General features: G+C 52.7%; 1 protein-coding gene across 3 annotated transcripts in view; it reads left to right on the top strand.

Moving 5' to 3' along the window:
• Positions 1 to 4773: 4773 nt before the first annotated feature.
• Positions 4774 to 20595, top strand: part of SOX6 (SRY-box transcription factor 6) — a 1055545-nt gene continuing 1039723 nt past the window's right edge. For all 3 annotated transcript variants that reach the window (XM_069623758.1, XM_069623756.1, XM_069623746.1), the window contains exon 1: positions 4774 to 4996. The gene's annotated coding sequence lies outside the window, so the exon portion shown is untranslated. The remainder of the gene's footprint in view (positions 4997 to 20595) is intronic.

Genomic DNA, 20595 nt, shown 5'->3' with positions numbered 1-20595 from the left:
GGAGCTGTTGGTTATCTTGGTGGAGACCATCGGTCTTGTCGTCCGCTGGTAGGCGGAGGATCAAGAAAAACATGTAGCTGAGAACCTCCTCTGTTACTGAACTCCTCACCAAAAAGTGTATTGGAGCTGGTGGTTATCTTGGTGGAAATCCTTGGTCTCGTCCTCGGCTGGTCCGCGGATGGTCAAGAAAATCATGTGGCTGAGAACCTCCTCCATTACTGAACTCCTCACCTAAAAGCTGCCCAGCAGAAAATATATTCAGGGGATGGCAAACAATTTGCCATGCTCAGAATCACACATTTCTGTTGTTCACGCCGAAACACTTCATTTCTTGGGTGACGGTACTGACTGTTGACCATCATGGAAGCACCCTCCTCGCAGCCATGTCACTGGTTTTTATCCTGACATGTTGTGAAATCTGCCAAACCCACAAACGTGGAGGAAGCAAAGGTCTCCTGTCAAGGACTGACTTCTGTTCCGCTGTCCAAACCCACAACTTGTCCTGCTTAGGTTGTGGTAATTGTGTCCTAACAGGCAACCCTCAGTCGACTCTGGTATCCCATAGGGCCTCTCTTCTCTGATTGGACCATATCGCTAAGTTGATTCTTTCTGTCAGTACTTTTCCTGGTCATCTCCAACTTCCCTTACGTGTTTTCTTCTTTTGATTGGTAATGTACTTCTTCTATGTTTTCTAAAGTTTGTTGTGAAATGACGGTGATCTCTCGCTTTGGTTCCATGCTATGCCCTCTGAGTCTGCATGCGAACCATTTAATTAATAGTCGTGTTATTCTTTATCTGTCACTAGAGTGACAGGCGTGTGTTTTCACGTGCCTTTCTTGGGTGCTCACATCAGGGGTGGACTGGGAGCCAAAAGAGGCCCAGGGAATAATTTTCAAATAGGCCCCATGTTACACATTTTCAGCCAGTCAAACACTTTTCCTATGGGAACATTTGGAAATACCACACATGGTGCAGAGGCCCACTGGGAAATCTCCAGAGATCCCTACAGTCCACCCCGGGATCAGATCTCGCATCCTTTGTTTCTCATGGTTCTGCCCCTTGGCTTGCATGGCACATGCCCTTCCTGGGTACATTGGCCTGCACGTAGCCCTTACGTAGAGCGGCACCTGCCGCTGTTGTTTCCAGGGATCTCGTCATATCTTGCACATGGAATATTAAGCCATATTGTAATCCCTCGGGCGGGAACTGGGGAACCGAGCACCGGCCCTCCAAAGTCCAGCTATAGTCAGAGGGGGGTCAGGAGTGACGAGGCCTGTCCTTGCTAGAGGGCTAAGTGTGCCGGCCGTACAACAAAGGACGGGACGGGGGGCAGGCGGCTACGAGCAGCAACATGGAACTCTGGAAATGTTCAGCGCTGGCGGGGGAGGAGGGGAGGGGGGGGGCAACTTATGAATTTCGAAGTGTTAGAGCGTTGGAGGCAGCGAGTGGGTAAGCAGTGTGCGCCAGCCACCGCCCCTTTGCCCTTATCCACCGCTGTACTTCCGATTTCGGCGTAATACATTCTCACCAAAAAACATGTTCGCCTTCCTTTTTGTAACACCAGAAAACCTGATATATCCGCAGGTTTCGTTTGACTGAATGAAGCATTCGACACGCTTTGGCCTTGCGCGCTGTTACTTAAAGCATACAGGGAGAAGCGCAGGCAAGAAATAGTGCCAAAGAGGTGGGCGGGGGGGGGAGGGTCGCAGAAAGTCACAGCGGCTTTGAGCTGGTCGACGGGCCCGAGCCAACCCTCAGGTGCCATCTCTTGTGGTAAGCGGCTGGCTGCAATCTCCGCAGGAGGGTCGCGTTTCTTAACAACATCAGCACCAACAGCACTAGTCACCCCTCTACTTCCGTTCACAGTTGTCACCGGCCTGGTCTGCTCTTTCTTCTGCACTTCATCTTTGCGCAGGAATTCGAGGCACCGCGCTCCTTGGCGCGCAGTGAATGGAGTAGGGTTGGGGGGGGGGGTTTGAGGGGTCCTCCTCCATCCGCCGGCGCTGCTGCTTCCCCTGCTTCACAGCTTGCAGGCTGTGGCGGGGGTTCTCTTTCCCCTCTTGCACCGCCACTGCCTCTGGAGCTGTCACGTGCAATATCGCTCCGGCCTCTAGGTGGCGTCTAAACCCCGTGAACCGAGTCCAGGAGAGGCCGAGAGACAGAACCTCCGGTAATTATTGTCATTGGGTGGATCATGAACGTCACTGACACAGAGTGTCCTGGGCAGCCACTGTGGGCTTCTAAGGTGATCGGAACAGCCCTGCTAATCACACAAGTGACTTTGCAGTGACAGGTAAAATGGTACACAATCGAGGTCCCCGCCAAGTACCGGGGCACGTCCCGGGTAACGCGTCTTCAGTCTGATCCATGGAGCACACTGAAGCGCCCCGTCGCCGTGTCCAGGCACCTTGCCTCTAAGCACCCCGACATGCCCCGTCACTCATCGCGAGCTCCACACATCATGCATCTTACCTTGAACACGAGCCGCGTGCACTGGGGGGAGGTGCTCCGTGCTCCCCCTGCAAGGCATGCCTGCCAGGGGCCACTGTCAGGCGCGGGAGCTCTGGCGGGCAGCCCCGTCTCCTGCGAGCCCGGGACAGGCGTGACTTCACGTGCGCCTCCTCTCCCTTTCCGCTGGCTCCGGGGGCTCCCCCTGGGTTTTTACGCCGAGACTTCGGCAGCTGCTGGTCCTGGCGCTGCCACCTCCCTCCTGGCACGTGTGTCAGCGAGGAGCAGCGGGCTGAGCCCTGGGCTGGCTCTGCACAGATCCACAGGGACCTTCTCACGATGATGCCCTTTGGTGATTTATGTTTTGCTAGGTACTGTCTGCAGGGGGTTGCTCAGCTGAATCTGCGCCTGTCTACCCCATCCCACCTACCCTGATGTCCTGCCTTTCTTTCCACCTGCTTATCTCTGCCTGTGCCTATCTACCCTGCTCTCTTGCCTGCATGCCTACCTGCCTATCTCTACCACTGCCTACTCTGCCTACGCTTCTGTGTATGTATAGCTGTCTCTTTATCTGCACGCCTGTCTATCTATCCATACACCTATAACTATCTTCTCATTCATATATCCCTTTCTACCCATATATATCTACCCACGCCCCCTTCTCTCTCTCTCTCTCTCTCTCTCTCTCTCTCTATATATATATATATATATATATATATATATATATATATATATATATACCCATGCCTATCTCTCTCTCTCTCTCTCTCTCTCTCTCTCTCTCTCTCTCTATACCCATGCCTATCTATCTATCTATCTATCTATCTATCTATCTATCTATCTATCTATCTATAAATGCGTGTCTATCTATCATATCAATCTATCAATCTTTATCTATATACCCATAGCAATCTTCTCATACATCTCTGTCTACCCATATATATCTATCCACGCCTATCTATCTATCTATCTATCTATCTATCTATCTATCTATCTATCTATCTATCTATCTATCTATCTCTATACCCATGCCTATCTATCTATCTATCTATCTATCTATCTATCTATCTATCTATCTATCTCTATACCCATGCCTATCTATCTATCTATCTATCTATCTATCTATCTATCTATCTATCTATCTATCCATCCATCTATCTATCTCTCTATACCCATGCCTATCTATCTATCTATCTATCTATCTATCTATCTATCTATCTATCTATCTATCTATCTATCTATCTATCTATCTATCTATCTATCTATCTATCTATCTATCTATCCATCCATCTATCTATCTCTCTATACCCATGCCTATCTATCTATCTATCTATCTATCTATCTATCTATCTATCTATCTATCTATCCATCCATCCATCCATCCATCCATCCATCCATCCATCCATCTATCCATCCATCTATCTATCTATCTATCTATCTATCTATCTATCTATCTATCTCTATACCCATGCCTATCTATCTATCTATCTATCTATCTATCTATCTATCTATCTATCTATCTATCTATCTATCTATCTATCTATCTATCTATCTATCTATCTATCCATCCATCTATCTCTCTATACCCATGCCTATCTATCTATCTATCTATCTATCTATCTATCTATCTATCTATCTATCTATCTATCTATCTATCTATCTATCTATCTATCTATCTATCCATCCATCTATCTATCTCTCTATACCCATGCCTATCTATCTATCTATCTATCTATCCATCCATCCATCCATCCATCCATCTATCTATCTATCTATCTATCTATCTATCTATCTATCTATAAATGTGTGTCTATCTATCATATCAATCTATCCATCTTTATCTATATACCCATAGCAATCTTCTCATACATACATCTCTGTCTACCCATATATATCTATCCACGCCTACCTATCTATCTATCTATCTATCTATCTATCTATCTATCTATCTATCTATCTATCTATCTATCTATCTCTATACCCATGCCTATCTATCTATCTATCTATCTATCTATCTATCTATCTATCTATCTATCTATCTATCTATCTAGCCGTTGGTCATTCTATGTAAATGTCTACCTGTCTGTATCCGATCTGCAAGCTGTCGTGCCAGACCGGGAAGCATTTAAACTTTGTTTCTACCCCTCCCCTTCCAGAGTCTCTGCTCCCTGCCCCGGCTCTCATTGCAGGGCTGTAATAATTACCGCCAGCCTCTTAAAGGCCATTGGATGCACCGCCTTCAAGACTATGCACAGTGGCTCTGAATTATTCATTTTTTTTTCTTTGGTGTAGAATGCATCGGGGGGCTCTGATGTGACGTGTAGATATGTGTTTTTTTTCAGGAACAAAGGGAATGTGGGAATGAAGGAGAGAGGGCGAGAGGCTGGCAGACGTGCTGAGCTGCGGTGAAGGTGTGTGCAGCCCTGGCACTCCCCCTCGTGCTGGCTGCTGCTGCCGCTGCTGCTGCCTGCTCGTATCGTGCGTGGCTGCTGGGGGCGCACAGGGAGAACTGCCGCCGCCGCCGCCGCCTGCCCACCGAGCTCTCCATGTAAGTACATCTTTCTGTTTTACCCTCAGCCTGGCCGAGCCGGGCTCACACTGCCCAGGAAGACCCACTGCCCACCCCGCCTGGGCACCTCCCCCAGAAACTTGCTCAGCTTCTGGACACTTTTTTTTCCTCCAGATTTTCTTTGCTTTTGTTTAACTTTGGCCTCGCCGAATCCAGGTCACAGGCACGCGCTCACCTCTGCCTTGAGGGTCTGGTTCGTCACTATCCTTAATTAACCCAACCTTATTCCCACGATGACGTCTCTCGCAGTTGCTTGGAATCTGTGTTGTTGCGTTCTTGCTAGTTTTAGGTGTGAGGAGGTGTGTGTTTTTACACTAATTGTCAATTTCGCATTCCCGATCAGTTGCTGGTACTTGAAGGCTCCTGGGGTTCTGCCGCTGCGCCCAGGTCCCTACTCGGGTCTTTGGCCACTTTTGTCTTTAAGTGTTACTCTGGTAGAGTTGTGTGCTTCCGCGCTGCTGAGCCGTGCTTCTAACGGACCTTTGGCTTGCTGTGTTTTCTGTATTACTTTGACTTGGCGAGAACATGGCAGTGGGGCAATAAAACGCTCAGTCCGGCCCCAACATTTTACCGCACTCTCCCTTTCCTTTACTCCCAAGTTTAGCCCACCACGCCCGTGACAGGTCCAGTTCGGGGTGCCCGGTGTGAGCGGGGCACTGTGTTGATTCGTGGATGTGGGCGCCACACGCTAACCAGGGTGTGCTTGGGGTGTGAGTGTGGTTCTTACCCATTGCACAGAAATGCCCTCTGTTTTGACTGGCTGTGGCGTTTGTCTGCCCAGTCTGCTGTCTTGCTCGTGCCCACTACTGTCTTGTTTGTCTGCCCGTTGCCCCCTGTTTGCATCGACTGTGGTGTTTGAATTCTCATTCTTGCTTCTCCCTGGTATGGCTGGAGCATGCGTCTGCCCAATCCTGTCTCTGCTCAGCACAGATAGGACATGCCTGCCCAGTTTTGGCTCCTGTCAGCAGGTCTCTGGCAATCGTCTGCCCAATCCTTCCTCTGCCCAGCACAGATAGGACATGCCTGCCCAGTTTTGGCTCCTGTCAGCAGATCTCTGGCATGCGTCTGCCCAATCCTGCCTGTGCCCAGCACAGATAGGACATGCCTGCCCAGTTTTGGCTCCTGTCAGCAGGTCTCTGGCATGCGTCTGCCCAATCCTGCCTGTGCCCAGCACAGATAGGACATGCCTGCCCAGTTTTGGCTCCTGTCAGCAGGTCTCTGGCATGCGTCTGCCCAGTCCGGCCTCTGCCCTGTATGGCTGTGTTATGTAGTCTTGGCACTACCCAGTAGGCCAATAGCATGTATCTGCCCAGTCTCCTCTACCCAGTCTTACCCAATGCTCAGCACCTGTGTGGGAGATGCCTTCCTAGTCTTGCATCTGCTCAACATGCTATCTCTGCTCAGCATGTCTGGGGCACGTGCGGCCAGCTTTCTCTACCCAGTTTTTATTTTCACTGCACGGCGGGCATTTGTTTCTCAGCTTTCTCTACCCAGTTTTGTCTCTGCTCAGCACAGCTCAGGTATGTCTCCCAGCTTTCTCTGCCCAGTTGTTCCTCTGCTTACCATGGCTGGGGTATTGGCTTCCCTGTTCTGCCTTTGCTCAGTGTGTCTGCCCAGCTTTCTCTGCCCAGCGTTGCCTCTGCTAAGCAAGGCTGGAGCATGTGTCTGCGCAGCTTTCTCTGCCCAACGTTGCCTCTGCTCAGAAAGGCTGGGGCATGTGTCTGCCCAGCTTTCTCTGCTCAGCGTCGCCTCTGCTCAGCAAGGCTGGGGCATGTGTCTGCCCAGCTTTCTCTGCTCAGCGTCGCCTCTGCTCAGCAAGGCTGGGGCACGTGTCTGCCCAGCTTTCTCTTCTCAGCGTCACCTCTGCTCAGCAAGGCTGGGGTACGTGCCTGCTCAGCTTTCTCGTGTCTGCCCAGCTTTCTCTGCCCAACATTGCCTCTGCTCAGAAAGGCTGGGGCATGTGTCTGCCCAGCTTTCTCTGCTCAGCGTCGCCTCTGCTCAGCAAGGCTGGGGCATGTGTCTGCCCAGCTTTCTCTGCTCAGCGTCACCTCTGCTCAGCAAGGCTGGGGCACATGTCTGCCCAGATTTCTCTTCTCAGCGTCGCCTCTGCTCAGCAAGGCTGGGGTACGTGTCTGCTCAGCTTTCTCGTGTCTGCCCAGCTTTCTCTGCTCATCGTCGCCTCTGCTCAGCAAGGCTGGGGCATGTGTCTGCCCAGCTTTCTCTGCTCAGCGTCGCCTCTGCTCAGCAAGGCTGGGGCATATGTCTGCCCAGCTTTCTCTGCTCAGCGTCGCCTCTGCTCAGCAAGGTTGGGGCACGTGTCTGCCCAGCTTTCTCTTCTCAGCGTCGCCTCTGCTCAGCAATGCTGGGGCACGTGTCTGCTCAGCTTTCTCGTGTCTGCCCAGCTTTCTCTGCTCATCGTCGCCTCTGCTCAGCAAGGCTGGGGCATGTGTCTGCCCAGCTTTCTCTGCTCAGCGTCGCCTCTGCTCAGCAAGGCTGGGGCACGTGCTGCTTAGCTTTCTCGTGTCTGGCCAGTTTTCTCTGCTCATCGTCGCCTCTGCTCAGCAAGGCTAGGGCATATGTCTGCCCTTCGTTGCCTCTGCTCAGCAAGGCTGGGGCATATGTCTGCCCAGCATTGCCTCTGCTCAGCAGGGCTGGGGCATATGTCTGCACAGCTTTCTCTGCACAGCGTCGCCTCTGTTCAGCAAGGCTGGGGGAAGTGTCTGGCCAGCTTTCTCTTCTCATCGTCGCCTCTGCTCAGCAAGGCTGGGGCACGTGTCTGCCCAGCTTTCTCATGTCTGCCCAGCTTTCTCTGCTCATCGTCGCCTCTGCTCAGCAAGGCTGGGGCATATGTCTGCCCAGTGTTGCCTCTGCTCAGCAAGGCTGGGGCATATGTCTGCCCAGCGTTGCGTCTGCTCAGCAGGGCTGTGGCATATGTCTGAACAGCTTTCTCAGCGCAGCGTCGCCTCTGCTCAGCAAGGCTGGGCCACGTGTCTGCTCAGCTTTCTCGTGTCTGCCCAGCTTTCTCTGCTCATCGTCGCCTCTGCTCAGCAGGGCTGGGGCATATGTCTGCCCAGCGTTGCCTCTGCTCAGCAGGGCTGGGGCACATGTCTGCACAGCTTTCTCTGTGCAGCGTCGCCTCTGCTCAGCAAGGCTGGGGCACGTGTCTGCTCAGCTTTCTCGTGTCTACCCAGCTTTCTCTGCCCAGCGTTGCCTCTGCTCAGCAGGGCTGGGGCATATGTCTGCACAGCTTTCTCTGTGCAGCGTCGCCTCTGCTCAGCAAGGCTGGGGCACGTGTCTGCTCAGCTTTCTCGTGTCTGCCCAGCTTTCTCTGCTCATCGTCGCCTGCTCAGCAAGGCTGGAGCATATGTCTGCCCAGCGTTGCCTCTGCTCAGCAGGGCGGGGCCATATGTCTGCACAGCTTTCTCTGCCCAGCTTCCTCTGCCCAGCGTTGCCTCTGCTCAGCAGGGCGGGGCCATATGTCTGCACAGCTTTCTCTGCCCAGCTTCCTCTGCCCAGCGTTGCCTCTGCTCAGGAAGGCTGGGGCATATGTCTGCACAGCTTTCTCTGCCCAGCTTCCTCTGCCCAGCGTTGCCTCTGCTCAGGAAGGCTGGGGCATATGTCTGCACAGCTTTCTCTGTGCAGCGTCGCCTCTGCTCAGCAAGGCTGGGGCACGTGTCTGCACAGCTTTCTCGTGTCTACCCAGCTTTCTCTGCCCAGCGTTGCCTCTGCTCAGCAGGGCTGGGGCATATGTCTGCACAGCTTTCTCTGTGCAGCGTCGCCTCTGCTCAGCAAGGCTGGGGCACGTGTCTGCTCAGCTTTCTCTTGTCTGCCCAGCTTTCTCTGCTTATCGTCGCCTGGTCAGCAAGGCTGGAGCATATGTCTGCCCAGCGTTGCCTCTGCTCAGCAGGGCGGGGCCATATGTCTGCACAGCTTTCTCTGCCCAGCTTCCTCTGCTCAGCAAGGCTGGGGCATATGTCTACACAGCTTTCTCTGCCCAGCGTTGCCTCTGCTCTTCCCAGCGTGTTGGCAGGTGTGCTGTGTGGGATAAGCAGATAGTGTGTGGCCGGAGTTAGGCCAGGGAAGTCCAGACAGTGCCTGTAGCAGACACTGGGCCTGATTTACACATGCGTTTTTCAATGGGAGCATGCTATTGAAACACACGTTGTAAATCAGGCCCGCCGTGTTTTGTGGGTGGCGTGTAAGTGCAGCCCCCAAAGTGCGCGTACATACCTGCTGGCAAACTTAGGGCGCGGGAGGAGGGTTCCACTCATATCTCTGACAGCAAATGCCCGAGCATGGCACTGGGCCGCTGAATGCCTTGCCCCTCTCGAGTGGAGAGGGTTATGTGCACAATGTGTAACTTTGTGCAGCAAACAAGTTGCACACTTATTGGGCAGCTCGCCCTTCTGCTGCATGCGCATGGCGGCAGTGCCCGGCCTGGGTAGGAGGACATCACAAGCCCACAGAGGGCCAAGGAGAGTACTGGCGTGCACGTGGGCTGGCGGCCCTCACAGAGCACTTTGGGGAAGAGACAGGCGCCTCTTGGGAGAGTGCTCGCCCTGCTTGGTAGTGGGCACAAAGAGGACGGAGGCAGGAATACGAAGGGCGGAGGGCAACCTCCTTGGCAAAGTACACGCACACGGGAAAGGGGCACGCGCATGCACATGGGAAAGGGTTCACTCACTTGCACACGGGAAAAAGGCACTCGCATGTTCACGGGACTAGAGCACTCACTTGCACACGGCAAACGGGCACGCATGCACATATTAGGAGAGCACTCAAATGCACACGGGAAATGGCACACACTCACGTGCACAAGGGAAAAAGGCACTCGCATGTTCACGGGACTAGAGCACTCACTTGCACACGGCAAACGGGCACGCATGCACATGTTAGGAGAGCACTCAAATGCACACGGGAAATGGCACACACTCACGTGCACACGGCAACGGGGCACACATGCACATGGCAATGAAGTACTCACATGCACACGAGTAACACCCGGGGAAATGGCACTCACATGCCCACGGGAAAGGGCACCCGCGTGGGAATAGGGCACCGACAGACACATACATAGTAAGGTGGGCCTATAGAGAACCTATGCAGACACGGGGAGGAAAGGCAGGTACCGCGTGGGGCATGCACGGGCTGGAAGACGGCACAGACAATCACCGGGAGGGCACGGAGAGGTCGATGCTTTCAACAGGGGTGCAGAGGGCAGGGAACACACGAGGCCCCGGGCACTCGCATACACATATACAGCGCCTGGTGGGTAAGGCACACTGACACGGGCACGCAAAAGCGTCTCAAGGCACTGGAGGGCATATGGAACTCAAGCACACAGAGGGCACGGGCAGACCCACAGAGAAGGGTATCCGGGGACTCTGCCTTACCCCATGCGGGGTGCGGCTATTTCACAGGCATGTGCCAGTGCGGCCAGCGGGCCACGCCTCGCCACACACTCGGGACAATGCCAATTCCGAGCTCCCTAGAAATGACTCAGAAGACCCTGTGTTTAAAATGTGTGTTTTCCAAGAACCTTGATTTACAAACATGTTTTAACATGGGAAAGTCCCATTGAAAACGTGTTTGTAAATCAGGTCCCCACAGGCGCAGGGATGCGACTCTGGCTCCGATCATCAGGCCATCTAAAAGCTCTCAAACTTGCAATGAATGAAAGAGTGTTCTGCAAGGGCCTGGCTCGCTAAATAACGGAGCGCCGGGGCGCCGCACTCAGGCGCCCGCTCACAGAAGCTACCGACATGCACATACGTGTTCTGAACAAGACGCAGGCGTTTCTCGCTGAACACATCTGAAGCGTCGGGTGTTATGGCAGACGCTTCCTCCCGCCGCCCCAATCCATGGACCCACCCGCAAAGAGGCCGAGCGGCCCGTGCCCGTCTCCAAACAGAAAGTGGACACGCCGCCGTCAATGTCCCGCTCTTGTGGCGGCCGCGTTGCCGCTTAGGTCGAGCTTCTTGCCGCTGGAATACCGCTCCGCTCGGCGGAGAGGAGGTGCTGCTCCGGCCGGGCCGCGCTCCTGCCCATAGAGAGGACGCTCGAAGCCCCGGGACCCTTCCCAGGACAGACCGTCAGGGGCCGCCCTGTACCTGGCGCTGCCGGGCGCGTGTGCGCGTGCATCCTGGGAGTTCCCGTCGGCGTGCACATTGTGGCGGTCTCGGGGGGCACTTTGTCGGCGCCCCTTAAAGTTGTTGTTATATGTTCAGCTTGAAGGTGCGGGTGTTTTTGTGTGCTCCTCGCGCGTTTTAGCGCGTCTCGGCTTGCATGTGTTGGAAGGTAGCGGGTACGTGTCTGTGCACCACGAGGAAGTGTGTGCATGTACTTTGGGGGCGTACGCGCATCTTCAAGATAGGTGCGTGCCATTGTGTTCCCCCAAAAGCAGCGCGTGTGTTTATTGAATGTGTGCGCATCTTATGGTCGAGTGCGTGCTCGCCCAGGAGCTGCGTGCGTGCACTTGGAAGACGCGAGTTTGGAAACCTTGAAGGTGTGTGCTTTCCGGCCGTGGATATTGCATGGGATTGGGTGCACCTGTGTTTTCTGCGCCTTTGTGCGCATAGGCGCCGTGTATTGAAGTACACGTCCAAAAGGGGGTGTCTGTGCGTGTTTACGCACCCTGTGTTTACTCTGGAGGTGCTGGGGTAACCTTGGCGGGTGCTGTCAAATTATAGATACGCAGGGAATGCTGGAGGGGTGCGTGTGTTCGTCCGAAGGGCTGTTTATTGCGGGGTGTTCATGGTGCCAAGGCGTGCGGGGGCTCTTTAATTCTGTGTGTGTGTGTGGTCGTCCACCGTGTATTTTCTCACTGCAAGTGCGCATCTGTGATCCTGGAAGCCGGTATGTACGGGCCCTGGGAAAGTGGTGCACAGCGCGCGGGGATTAAGGGCCGAGAGCAGGCCGGCCTTCCGCGGCGGACAGTAAAGGCGCCGATCCGCGCGCACCGGCTTTTACCGATCTGCACACAATTACCCGGCCCGCGTGAAAGCAACTCACGGCGGCCCCTTTCTATGCTGTAACGCGCTGTGTTTCGCCCCGCCTGGGCCCTGGAGCGGGGCTCCAGCTTGTTTCTGAAATACGGCGCCCCGGCTCTTGTTTGTGACTGGATTTGCGGACGAGGGTTGCAGGTCCCTCTGCCAGGAGGCGTAGCGCTTCGAAGCTGCAGCTGAGTTGGGCCCCGGGAGATGTCCGCCTTTCTGCAACTCTCCGACTAGAGTCCGACATCCCTTCGTTCTGGGCCCTTGTGTGTGTTCAGCTCTGTGCCACTTCGTCTCCCGCAGGTGTCTTGATTGCACGCGCACCTCTCGCACCAACACGCCAATCACCCGAGAATGTTGTGCGCGTGCAGCCGATCCTTTATCCGCGTGTGTGCGGCCCTTGTTCTGTGTAATTGCAGTATTTTTAAGGGAATTTAGGCACCATACAACAAGTTCAGATGTATTATCCCCTTTTCCAAACGCTTCTTAAATGAAAGCAAGGGTGGCCGGTGTCTCCTTTTGGACTTTAGGTTTGGTGGCTGTTGTCGCCGTCCGAGTGCACGTGCATGCTCCCGCGGGACTGTCTCGGCGAGGGCGAGATTTAAAGCGCAGCAGCAACCGCCGAGGCTCGCAGGTCTGCCTGTAGCCGGGCTGCCGTTCGCTCCCTGCCCAGTGCTTAGAGGCGCCGACCTCGCATCGCCACACACGGGCATCGGGGCTCGGTGTCCCGCGGGTCACTTCTTTTGGTGCTTGAACCTGTGCAGAGAGGCGTCCCGAGTCTGTCCGAGGGACATTTGTCCTGTGACAGAGCTGGCTCCTGGCAGCTCAGTGGGTTTCCGGTCCAGCGGCACTGCCCCCCTTTCGCTGGACTAGATCTGACCCCCGTTATTAAATGGTCAGACTGTGTTATAAGCTTGGAGGCGATGGTTCGCTAAAAAGAAATCCGGCCCCTCTAGCGCGTTGAAGTCACACGAACTGCAATTAGTGCCCTACACATGGCACATAACCCGTCCCGTGCGTCAAAGGACGGCGTGGCGTAGCACTGCGCCTACCTGTAAGGGTGCTAGACTGACAGGGATTCCAGGAACGCAAAGGGGCTCATTCACAAAGCGCCTTTCAGTGGGATAATCCCATTGGATTTACTTTGTAATAAAGGAGGCTCGGGTTATCCCTTTCCTCCCTCCTGTCAATGGTTCCGGGAATGCAGAGTGTGTTACCTGCCTCTCTGTCACCTATTCTCCTTTCACGCCTTTCCCTGTACTTGCCCTTTACTCCCACAGCGATCACTCGCGCCTACCCTGCGATGTTTTGTTTTTAGGTCCATTGTAATTGTTCGATTTCACCCTTCTTCCTCCCCGATCCCCTGTCACCGTCGCCCCTCTGATGTGCCCCCTCCTTTGCCCGACGCTTCCCTTTTCAGATCAGGCAACTCGCCGTCAACTACTGTCTCCGGGTGCCAACTCCCATGCTCACGCTCTGCCTCCTCTTCGCTCTCTCGATCATCTTTTGCCTCTCATTGCCAGCTCTTGGCTCTCGCTGCCTGCTCTTGCCCCTCACTCCCAGCTCCTGCCTCGCATGCCTGCTCTGGTACCTCGCTGCCTGCTCCAGTTCCTCACTGCCTGTTCGTGTACCTCACTTCCAGCTCTTGCCCCTCACTCCCAGCTCCTGCCTCTCATGCCTGCTCTGGTACCTCGGTGCCTGCTCCAGTTCCTCGCTGCCTGTTCGTGTACCTCACTCCCAGCTCTTGCCCCTCACTCCCAGCTCCTTCCTCTCATGCCTGCTCTGGTACCTCGCTGCCTGCTCCAGTTCCTCGCTGCCTGCTTGTGTACCTCACTGACAGTGCGTGTCCCTCACTCCCAGCTCTTGTCTCTAATGCTTGCTCTAGTTCCTCACTGCCTGGACTTGCCGCTCACTCCCACCTTTTCTCTCCTGCTGACTGCTCTAGTTCCTTGCTGCCTGCTCTTCTACCCCTGTCAGCGCTTATCTTGTACTGCGTTCGCCCCTGCCAACTGTTATCCCTAACTGCCCCCTCTAGTTCATCTCTGGCTGCTTGCTCTTCTCTCTGTCAGCTCCCACCTTGCTCTCGTGCCTCACTGCCTGCTCTGGTCTTTCACTGCCTGCTGTACTTCCTTGCTGCCTGGTCTAGTTCCATGCTTTCACTTATCTTCCAGCTCTTGTCTTCTACTACCCTCGTTGCTAACTCCCAGCTCTTGTCTCCTGCTTCCTCCTCTTGCCCCTCGCTCTCAGCTCATCGGTCAACGCCTGTTCTAGTTCCTCGCGGCCTGCTCTCGTTTCTCGCTGCCTGCTCTTGTGCCTCTGTCAGCTCTGTGTCCTCACTGCTCTCGTCCCTGGCTTCCAGCTCTTGTCACACAATGCCTACTCTGGTTCCTCACTGCCTGCTCTAGTTCCTCACTGCCTGCACTAGTTCCTCGCCGCCTGCTCTAGTTCCTCGCTGGATTCTCTAGTTCCTCGCTGCCTGCTCTTTTGCCTCTGTCAGCTTGTGTCTCTCACTGCGTTCGTCACTTCCAGCTCCTGTCTCTCGCTGCCTGTTCTAGTTCCTCACCTGCTCGAGTTCTTCATCACCTGCTCTTCTACCCCTATGTCAGCTCTTGTCTCTCGTTGCTCTCACCCCTCACTGCCTGCTTTGATCTCTCACTGCCTGCTGTAATTACTGGCTGCCTGCTCGAGTTGCTCTCTCTCTGCTCCTCTACTCTCTGTCAGCTCGTTAGCTCTTTTCTTTCCCTGCTCTCGTCCCTGGATCCCAGCTCGTGCAATAGCAGGCCTACAGCGTAGCCAGGCAGCGGCTTGGGAGGCGCGACAGCGGGACAAGGAGGGAGGGACACCAAGAAGGGAGGTAGAGTCTTCTTGGTGCTGGGCGGCGGGACAACGTCATGGTTGGGCGCCAGCGTCCGGCGCCGTAAGCGGAATGCAGGGAGGTCTCGAGCGGGGGACAAAGGAGGGTGCACAAGGTGCTCTCCCTCTCTTTTGTCTTGCGGCGCTGTATGAAACATAATATAATGCTTTCCAAAAGAATATCTGTGTCTGGTGTCCCTCATTGGTAGGGTGACTGACCAGATTTTTTTTTTTTAAACCGGGACAGACGTAGGACGAAAGTAAATGCAAATAAAACTGTAGTCCTACTTCTATGTCACTGGTCTGTTGCAGGGGGAGGAGATAGGGTGTGCTCACAGGCACACTCCTCTCATTGGAGGAGGGCGCCAGGGAAGGGAAGTGGGAGGAATTGGGGCATGAAAAGCATTTCACACCCCCATTCACGCAGGAAGAGTCGTGCCAGGACCCGATTTCAGGATTTCGAAATTGGGTCCTGGCAAAAACCGGGACCGTAGGCACCAAACCATGCCAACTCCGATTGAGGTTTCTAAAATGAAAAAACTCCCGGGACCCCGGGGATGGAGGGTGACTTCGCCGGACTGTCCTGGGAAAACCAGGACGTCTGGCCACCCTATAAATTGGCCGTGTGGCCTGCGTCGCCTATTTCATGCTGCCGGCTCTTTGGCCTCTGTTAGCGCTTGGCTCTCACTGCTCTCGTCACTTATTGCTTTCTGTAATTCCTTGCTGCCTGTTCGAGTTCCCCGCCGCACACGCTAGTTCCTCGGGGCCTGCTCTTCTACCTCTTGGGCAGGTCTTATTCCTCCCTCTCCAGTCATTTTTGCTTACTTCCCCGGCATGGCACATCCTTGGCCCGGCTAGTCTGCTATCTATTGACTCCATGAGGTGCACTTTGCAATAACTCTCCATTTCACACTCTCTCACAGCTGCTCGTTCTCGCTCTTCTGTGTCCTGATGGGTCTGTGCTCCTGTGTGCCTGTTCTCTCTTTGAGATCCTATGTCTTCTCCACGTGGACGTGTCTTTAAAGAGACCTTTCACTATTCTCCCTGCCATGTCATCTGTGTGTGCTCCTCTCCCCAGTTAAATATGTAGGGCCCGATTCATGGATTTTTTTTTGCATGGTTGAAAGTGAATTTGCACTGCTGAAACGTGACTTTGCGTTGCCGACACAAACCCTGATTCATGGAACTGTGCAAAGTGTATTTTTGCAGTGCAATGTCTGTGCAAAGTAATCTTGACTATCCTTCACCTGCCCCTTCTTTCTTGTTCTCACTCTCTCTACTGTCTCTGCCCTTTTCCTGCTTCCTTCTTGATTGCGCTCTCTTCTCCTTCTCTTGCTGTCTTCCCGTGTCAAGCCCCTCTCTCTCAGTCCTTTGCTGCTATGTTTCAGAGTGTGCCCCCTTCATTGTGACCCTCCCCACCTCCCAGCCATGTACCTGCTTCTGTTAGGACTGTGCACTGCCTTCTACTGCCCCCCCTCTAGTGTGCCCCCTAACTCTCTTGTTCTATTAAGACTACGCTCTGACCCCACTGTCCTCACTTTATTCTGCACCCCTCTCCGCCCTTTGTGGGCACACATTAGCATTGTGCTGCCCCTTGTGCCCTTTACCTGCTTCATGTATCATGCTCCCCCTATAGCCACTGCCATGCTTCTTTTAGGAACTATGTCTGCCCCCTGGCCCCTCTGTCATTTTCTCTCCTGCCTTTCTTTCCTTTGAATTCTTAAATTAGCATTTGGCTTTGTCAGCCCTCTACTCACTCTTCTATTTGCGCGTTTGCTCTCTCTCTTTATAGTGGCCCCCTCACTCTCTTGCTTTTAGATGCTTACATTAGGTCTCCACTCTGTCCTTTACTCCCTCTGTCCTTTTCTCTCTTCTTTATCGTGTACCCCCGCCCTCTCTTTCATTTCGAGGCTTACATTAAGTCCGTACTCTTTTCTCTACTCCCTCCGTCTTTAGCATGGAACACTCCACTCTCTGTCCTTCGGTTGCATTTTTCTTTAAGAATATGTTCCGTCCTCTACTTCCTCTGTCTTTATTGGGCAGAACTTCCCTCTCCATCCTTTGTATGCGGTTTTCCTTAGGGCTGTGCTCTGTCTTCTACTCTCTCTGTCCTTTTCTCTCTGTCTGTATTGTGCACCACCACCCTCTCTGTCCTTTGGTTGCTTCCTTTAGATCTGCACTCTGTCCTCTACTCCCTGTCTTTATCGTGCGCCCACTCCCTCTCTTTCCTTTGGTTGCTCCCTTTTGGTCTTCACTCTGTTCTCTACTCGCTTTATCATTTTCTACCTCTCTTTATCATGCACCCCTCCTTCTCTGTACTTTGGTTGCTCCCTTTTGGTCTTCACTCTGTTCTCTACTCGCTTTATCATTTTCTACCTCTCTTTATCATGCACCCCTCCTTCTCTGTACTTTGGTTGCTCCCTTTTGGTCTTCACTCTGTTCTCTACTCGCTTTATCATTTTCTACCTCTCTTTATCATGCACCCCTCCTTCTCTGTACTTTGGTTGCTCCCTTTTGGTCTTCACTCTGTTCTCTACTCGCTTTATCATTTTCTACCTCTCTTTATCATGCACCCCTCCTTCTCTGTACTTTGGTTGCTCCCTTTTGGTCTTCACTCTGTTCTTTACTCGCTTTATCATTTTCTACCGCTCTTTATCATGCACCCCTCCCTCTTTGTCCTTTGGTTGCTTCCTTTTGGTCTTCACTCTGTTCTTTACTCGCTTTATCATTTTCTACCTCTCTTCATCATGCACCCCTCCCTCTCTGTCCTTTGGGTGCTTCATTGGGCGATGCAGCCTGCAAGGTCAGTGACTGACGCCAGGCACAAATATTCTTTGGAAGGCATTAGGCCACATTTTTTATCTTTCTTATATCATCAAAAATTGCAACAAATCCATACATGAATAACATCATCATAACTGTTATGCCATCATTTACGTCATCATTACGTCATCAATTTTATCATCATTACCTATTTGAACATTGGGGCAAGGCCCTGGCCATCACCCTGCCCGCTTCGGGAACAGGCCTGAAGAGGGGCGCGGCATCCAACGTGACGTAGAGCTCACACGCCATCTATGGCCGTCCTGGAGGCCATCCCAACGTCGAGCTCCCACGCCACTGGCCCAGGACACTGATTGGGCAGCAGCCCTCCGCTTGAACATGCCACACCACTAAAATAACAATAACTGAGCTGCCTCTGCTGCTCACCAGTCTTGGGGCAAAAGGGAGGGAGGGCACCTTGCACTTCCTTTCTTTATGCCCCACCCGAGACCCCTTGGCTCTATGCTTCCGGCGCCGAGTGGAGGTGCCCAAAAGTGACGGCATACAGCAGCTCGGCGCCAGGATGATCCTCTGGCTTTTTGGTGTCCTTCACTCCTCGGCCCGCAGCCACGCCCTCCCCAACCCGCTGCCATGTCTAAGCGCCAGGGCTGCTATTGTGAGGACTGTGCTCTGTCCTCTACTCCCTCTGTCATTTTATCTCCCTGTTTATTGTGCGCCTCCCTCTCTTTCCTTTGGATGCTTACATTAATCTGTACTCTGTTCTAGACTCCCTCTGTAATTTGTTCTCTCCCTTTATCATGCATCCCTCCTTCTCTGTCCTTCGGGTGCTTCATTTAGGACTGTGCTGTGTCCTCTACTACCTCTGACCTTTTCTCGCTCTCTTTACTGTGCACCCTCTCCCTCTCTGTCCTTTGGATGCTTACATTAGGCCTGTGCTTAGTCCTCTACTCATTCTGTCCCTTTCTCGCTCTCTTTACTGTGCACCGTCTCCATCTCTGTCCTTTGGGTGCTTACATTAGGACTGTGCTGTGTCCTCTACTCCCTCTGACCTTTTCTCACTCTCTTTACTGTGCACCCTCTCCCTCTCTGTCCTTTGGGTGCTTATATTAGGACTGTGCTCTGTCCTCTACTCCCTCTGTCCTTTTCTCACTCTCCTTATTCTGCACCCTTTCCCTCTCTGTCCTTTGGATGCTTACCTTAGGAATGTTCTCTGTCCTCTATGTACTCTGTACATTTATCCCTAAATTTATTGTGCACCACCCTTCGCTCTCTTTCCTCTGGATGCTTACATTAGGTCTCTACTCTGTTCCTTACCCCACCTGTCCTTTTCTCTCTTTATATATTGTGCACCCCGCTCTGTCCTTTGGACGCTTATAGTAGGTGCATACTCTTCTCTATCCCCTCTGTCATTTTCTTGCTGTCTTTATTATGCACCCCCACTATGTCCTCTGGATGCTTATAGTAGGTGCATACTTTTCTCAGCTCTCTTCTTTTCTCTCTGTATTGTGCACCAGCTCTGTCCTTTGGACGCTTATAGTAGGTGAATACTCTTCTCTATCCCCTCTGTCATTTTCTCGCTGTCTTTATTGTGCACCCCCGCTCTGTCCTTTGAATGCTTATAATAGGTGCATACTCTTCTCTATCCCCTCTGTCATTTTCTCGCTGTCTTTATTGTGCACCCCCGCTCTGTCCTTTGGATGCTTATAATAGGTGCATACTCTTCTCTATCCCCTCTGTCATTTTCTCGCTGTCTTTATTGTGCACCAGCTCTGTCCTTTGGACGCTTATAGTAGGTGCGCACTCTTCTCTCCTCTGTCATTTTCTCGCTGTCTTTATTATGAAGCACCTCCCTCTCTGTCCTTTGGATGCTTATAGTAGGTGCATACTCTTCTCCCCTCTGTCATTTTCTCGCTGTCTTTATTGTGCACCCCCGCTCTGTCCTTTAGATGCTTATATTAGGTGCATACTCTTCTCTATCCCCTCTGTCATTTTCTCGCTGTCTTTATTGTGCACCCCCGCTCTGTCCTTTGGACGCTTATAGTAGGTGCGCACTCTTCTCTATCCCCTCTGTCATTTTCTCGCTGTCTTTATTGTGCACCCCCGCTCTGTCCTTTGGATGCTTATAATAGGTGCATACTCTTCTCTATCCCCTCTGTCATTTTCTCGCTGTCTTTATTGTGCACCCCCGCTCTGTCCTTTGGATGCTTATAATAGGTGCATACTCTTCTCTATCCCCTCTGTCATTTTCTCGCTGTCTTTATTGTGCACCAGCTCTGTCCTTTGGACGCTTATAGTAGGTGCGCACTCTTCTCTCCTCTGTCATTTTCTCGCTGTCTTTATTATGAAGCACCTCCCTCTCTGTCCTTTGGATGCTTATAGTAGGTGCATACTCTTCTCCCCTCTGTCATTTTCTCGCTGTCTTTATTGTGCACCCCCGCTCTGTCCTTTAGATGCTTATATTAGGTGCATACTCTTCTCTATCCCCTCTGTCATTTTCTCGCTGTCTTTATTGTGCACCCCCGCTCTGTCCTTTGGATGCTTATATTAGGTGCATACTCTTCTCTATCCCCTCTGTCATTTTCTCGCTGTCTTTATTGTGCACCAGCTCTGTCCTTTGGATGCTTATAGTAGGTGCGCACTCTTCTCTCCTCTGTCATTTTCTCGCTGTCTTTATTATGAAGCACCTCCCTCTCTGTCCTTTGGATGCTTATAGTAGGTGCATACTCTGCTCCCCTCTGTCATTTTCTCGCTGTCTTTATTGTGCACCCCCGCTCTGTCCTTTAGATGCTTATATTAGGTGCATACTCTTCTCTATCCCCTCTGTCATTTTCTCGCTGTCTTTATTGTGCACCCCCGCTCTGTCCTTTGGACGCTTATAGTAGGTGCGCACTCTTCTCTCCTCTGTCATTTTCTCGCTGTCTTTATTATGAAGCACCTCCCTCTCTGTCC

Source organism: Ambystoma mexicanum, chromosome 11, assembly GCF_040938575.1.
Source record: "Ambystoma mexicanum isolate Mex_15411 chromosome 11, UKY_AmexF1_1, whole genome shotgun sequence".
In the NCBI taxonomy this organism is placed as follows: Eukaryota; Metazoa; Chordata; class Amphibia; order Caudata; family Ambystomatidae; genus Ambystoma; species Ambystoma mexicanum.
The sequence above is the reverse complement of the archived record's forward strand: the minus strand, read 5'-3'. Positions and strand labels throughout refer to the sequence as shown.